Source organism: Myotis brandtii, unplaced genomic scaffold, assembly GCF_000412655.1.
Source record: "Myotis brandtii unplaced genomic scaffold, ASM41265v1 scaffold39, whole genome shotgun sequence".
NCBI classification, from domain to species: Eukaryota; Metazoa; Chordata; class Mammalia; order Chiroptera; family Vespertilionidae; genus Myotis; species Myotis brandtii.
The window spans coordinates 4826471-4832410 of NW_005364953.1; positions in this window are offsets into that span (position 1 = coordinate 4826471).

Consider the following 5940-nt stretch of genomic DNA (forward strand, 5'->3'; position numbering starts at 1 on the left):
TTTCTGCAGCAGCTTTTTTCTCAGCCCCTCTACTGATGTCTTAAAACAGTTTAAAAACAGTATTTATATATAATTTTTTTTCACTTCAAACTGAAGTATCTGAGCTCCCTTACTAGAGTGTCCTGAAGGATGAGTTCCAAATACAGATCCCTGGGCCCCACTTTCTGACCTGAGTGATGTCTGGGACCCCTTTGGTCAGGCAGAGCCTTGATAACCTGTTGGGCTGCCCTTAATGGGAAGAGGTTGCTTGGAGGTGCTGGCTTCCCTTGTAACTCAGAGCCCTAAGGAGGTGGAGAGGAAGAGTTTGAGGGTGGACCATCTCCCTTGCTGCTTCTAGGTTCTGTCCCCACTCTAGATCCCAGAGGCTCAGGTGCCTGGGCATTTATTCCCCTGGGGCCTTGGGCTGAGGTCCTGAGGGACAGGCAAGATTTTTCACAGGCAGAGATGAAGGTAAAGCACTTTCCAGAAGAAGGCAACCACAGGGGCACAATCATGAAAGTGTAAGGGCACTGGCTTGTCTCAGGAATTCCATGTTTCTTTCATAGCTTGCTGGTCTTCTTCAGGGCAGCCAATCCAGCGGCAGGTTCCTACCCAGGAATTCTCAGTTACAAGTGAAAAGGTCTTGCAAGGCAAGTCTGGTGGTTAATACCTACTCTGCTCACTCGCCCCTCCTCCTGCTGCATGGGGGTGGGTGCATGGAGAGATGCTTTACTTTTCTGATCAACCAGGGGAGCCCATGGGAGCTATTTTGTTACTGTTTCCTCTTCTCTCCCTCTGCCCCCTGCCCTGTTTGCTGATTTTCTCCCACCTTCCCCCATCCTTTTTGCAATGTCACCTCAAGTGCACAAATTCCAAGTACAAACCATGAGTCCTTCCCACCACTCCAGTACAGGTGCTGCATTCCATTGCTCCCCAATACTCTCTCCTGCACCCCAGTTCTGATTCCTCCTCATTTTGTTTATCCCATGGTAACAGAAAGGTTGCATCTGCTGCTTGTGGTAAACATGAAATTACGGAAAGCTGTGTGGAGCCTGCATTCTATTTTCACAGGTAGAGGTGGGGGAAACAGACATTACAGGAAGAGGCAACCATATATAAAACACATGGCGAGTGTAGAGGAGTAGTTCACAAACTTTCCTGTACATTAAAGTCACAGGGACAGCCTAAGAAATACCTTTATACCTTAACCCTGTCTCTAAAGATTTGATGCAAATTGTCTATGGACCACTCTTGAGAAACATTGGTCTTGGCTCTTCTCACCCATGTCAGGGCAGGGTGTTTTGAGGAGATTAGCATATTTAGTGTACTTCAGGGTTACCCTGAAAATGGACCCCTATCCAGGTGAATATTATGAAAGCCTTAGCAATTAAAGAGGCTATGATTAGCTTAATGTCAAAGTAGAGTGTGACCTAGGCAGAGAAATTGTACCTATTAAGTACAGTATATAGAACTGATTATATTTTACTATATAACCTTATATCTTTACTATACTGTATTTATTATCATACTAACAAGCATTGTTGTAGCAATTTTAAAAATATTATTCGGTTTAATCTACTTTTATAATAGTGGATGCTCCATTTTGTAGATGAGGAAAATGGGGCTTGAAGAGGTCAAGATTTTGTCTAAAGTCAATGACTTAGTAAGTAATAGATGCAGGATATGAACACAAGTAGTCTGAATTGATATTCCATGTTCCTATCCATTTCTCTGAAACTGGGAATATCTCAGGGATTGAGTGAAAGGTTCTGCTAGTGATGAAGATTTAAACCTCACTTCTTTACATAACCAAAAATGTTGGGATATAGATGTGGACATTTGTGGAAAGTAGATGCTATGGGTGAAAACACTGAGAACAACTGTGAAAGATTCTGGGATTCAGCCTGTGATTAGTGGCAAGGCTTGCTGAAAGTGGAGGTGCTGTAGCTCTTCTGGCACAGCAGCCAGCCAGCCAGACTAGCAAGAACTAGTGTAGGGATCCTGATGTTATTCTCTGGAAGAATGACCAATCTGAGTAGCAAATAAGAAAAACTAAGGACTACATCTGTCTTCTTTTCCATGGGACTAAGGAATCATCAAAATTGAATACTATCCCATAGAAAAGGGGGAGGAACCCTTGCAATTACTGATATTAGACTTTCTACCAGTCAGGTGTGTGCAATTGGGACTCAGATGTAATTTGGTTTAGAAAAACAAGGAAATGTGCTCTATATTCCTCTCAGGTTTCATTAGATGATAATACCCAAACCCAGGATTCAGAAGAACAAAGAGGACTTGCATGCTCTGGGAGTTGTGGTATCACACATAATAGAGTGGCAATCTCTTACATACTTAATATCATCCCCCAAGTCATCATGCAATGCCCTTATGTCTGCATTGCATATTATGTAGTGGAGGATGTGTATTATAACTTTCCAAAATGTGGTGGAGATATAGGAAGGGAAACTTCCAGTTCTGGCAAAGAGAGAACACCCCTATTCTTTCCAGGTCCTCACTCTTACCACTAAAAATATCCCCTGGACATAGCACAGCAAACAAATAAAATGAAGTCTCTGAGTGGTGGAAAGACTAAGGATCTCAGAATTTGAGAAAAGACAGGGTGGTGGGTTCCCTGAGTTTCTTTATTGTATCCCGTATATCCCAGACAGGGAGTTGCAGAAGCTCCAAACCAGAACCTTCAATAGGCATAGGTAATAAAAACTCCAAGAAAAGTCTGTCTCCCATAGGCAAAGGATCTGGAAAAGGGAGAACTAACAATAGGGAACCTTATTTTATTGATTTTTGAGAGAGAGAGGACGGGAGAGGGAGAGAGAGATAGAAACATTGGTGAGAAAGTAACATCAACATCAATTGGCTGCCTCCTGCATTCCTCCCACTGAAAACAAAACCCAGGCACATGCCCTGACCAGGAATCGAACCCATGACCTCTTGGCACATGGGTCAACACTCAACCACTGAGCCACACCGGTTGGCCAGGCCAGGGAATCCTTTTTTGCAATACTCATCCTACTTGAGCCAAACACTTAAAGAAAAACCATCCTACCTCTCCTCACTCCAACTCTTTCAGTGGGGCCAAGTGGAAAGCTGATTTTCCATTCTCAATAAGGCAGAAGCAGGTTTTGTACCCTGATTCCCAGGCAGGAGTAGTCTCATTGTAATTTCAGGATGAGTGGAGCCTCCACCCATAGCTGACTGTTGGAGGAGGTGCTAATCACCACTCTGCTTCACCCCCTTCTTCTTTACCAGTGTGATAGAAGAGCTCAATGAGGAGTTTAACTTCCATCCTCACCCAGCATCAATGAGACTGAGCTAGTCAGCACTCCACTTTCCCTCACCCTTGGTATGGGCTGGATGCTGAACCTCCACAGCCACCTAGCAGCAAAGAGACTGAGAAAGGAGGGAGAAGCAAGGCTAGTCCTGTTCCCCAAGGAATAGTGAAATGAGTATCTACACATGCAGATTCAAGAAACTAAGTGAACCCAAATAGGGTAAGCCCAAATAAATCCACACCAAGACACATTATAATTAAACTTCTGAAACTAAAGGTAAAAAAAAAAATCTTAAAAGCAAACAGAGAAATGACACATTACCTAGAGGGGAAAACCAAATTAAATGACATCAGATTTCTTATCTGAAACTACAGAAGTCAAAAGGATGTGCTGAAAAGGAAAACTATGTCAACTGGAAAGTCTGTAACCAGTAACAAAACTTCAGGAATGAAGGGGAATAAAGATAGTCTCAAATGAAGAAAAACAAAGAGAATTTGTTGCTAGAAAATCTAACCTTGAAGGATGGCTAAAGAAAGTTTTCTAGGCGGAATGGTAATCAAAAAATAAAACTACTTGGATTATGTGTCCTTATCCCCTCATTGCCCCCCACCCCACTCCTGTTCATGCCCTCACCCCCCAGGTGTCTGTATCCATTGGTTATGCTTATATGCATGCATAGTCCTTTGGTTGACCTCTACCCCTTACCCCCACCCTCCCCTACCTTCCCTCTGAGGTTTGAGCATCTGAATGATGCTTCTCTGTCTCTGGATCTGTTTTTGTTCATCAGTTTATGTTGTTCATTATAATCCGCAAATGAGTGAGATCATGTGATATTTATCTTTGGAATTTTTAAAAATGTATTTTATTGATTTTTTGCAGAAAGGAAGGGAGAGGGTCAACACTCTATCCACTAAGCCAAATTGGTTAGGGCAATATACTTGGAATTTTAGAAAGGAAAGAAGAATATCAAAATAGATAACAATATGATCAAATATAATAGACTACCCTAGTTCTCATGAGTTTCTTAAATCATATTTGATGTTTGAAGCAAAAATTATTTCACTATCTAATGTGTACAGGGAATATTTAAGATAATGATATTTAGAAGTAGGGAGGCTAAAGGGAACTCAAGATTGTAAAGCACTGATAACAGTACACTATGATACATTACATATGCATATTATAATATGTAGGTAACCACTAAGAAACTTTACAAACTGATATACTCAAAATACTATAAATAAGTGAAGATACAATCCTTAAAGAATGGTTCAAATAACCCACAGGAAGTTGGAAAAGGATAAACAGAGAAACAAGAAAAAGAGGAATCAACAGAAAACAAGTGGAGACTTAAGCCCAAACATAGCAATAATTACCTTAAATATGAATGTTCTAATTACAATAATCAAAAGAAAGATTGGCAGAGTGGATCAAAAATAAAACATTATCTGGAAATATGCTTGCTACAGGTTACTCCCTTCAAATATGACATAGGTGGATTGAAAGTAAAAGGATAGAAAAAGATACATAATGCAAATATTAACCACAAAAAGCAGGAGAAGCTATATTAATATAAGAATATATAAACTTCAGAGTAAAGAAAATTACTAGAGAGAGTCATTACATAATGCTAGGAGGATTAACCCACAAGGAAGATATTGCAATTCTAATTTTAAAATAAAATGAAGTAACATATAAATTAAATTATCTAATTTTTTTAATACCTCAGTGGAGTGTCTTGTACTACTGCTTTGGAGGTGTGTTCTAGTGAACTGTCACTTATTGAATGCTTATAAATAAGACGAGCGCTTAACATAAATCATTTTATTTAATACCTACCACCACAACTGGAGGCATGTATGATCTCTCCCAATTGAACATATTAGGAAGTGAAAGTATTGCAAGTTTAAGACAACTCAACAAATTTATACAGCTAGTTGGTGAGAGAGCTGGAATTGAAATGCATTTTGGCTTGTTTCCCAAGGCCATGTACAGACTATATAGTACGTATTCTGTGTTGAATTTTTGCTTATAAAGACAAGTGATATAGTGAGTTTCTGTTACATTTCTTTGAAGATAAAAAGTACTGCTTTTAGTTTTAAGGTAGAACACAGGAATAAAATCTTAAATGTACAACTCAGCTAAAAAACTTGAACCAACTGTTGAGAACTATTAGAATAAAAAATATATTAAAGTCTTACCAAAAGGCCTGGTTCCCCTTGCTGAGAGTGTTTTTGGACATGCCACATTACTCTCAATCATTTTGAAAATACTAAAATACAGCATATATAATGCAGTTTCAAGTATGTAAGAAGCAAAAAGAAATATATATCAGTATTACCTTTCTTATGCTTTCTCTAATTCTTAACTCATAGAATCATAGGACCAATACACATCAACCAATACATATTAACCTTTATTTCTGGTTAATAATCTCTAAATTACCCACAGGAGTAGGGAATGTGCATGTTGCCTGCCTTCCTATACCACCTTTGATGGTAACCGGCCTTACTCATAGCACTTGTTCTAGAAGAAGCCTTTTATTGATCATGCTTTATATTACCTGACCTTGTACTCCTGGTCTCAGTTAAATGGACCAAATGTAGGCTCAAGGATGAAGTGAAGTTAATCCATAGAAAGACTGATATTCCAGGTCAAAAAATGAGCTGGG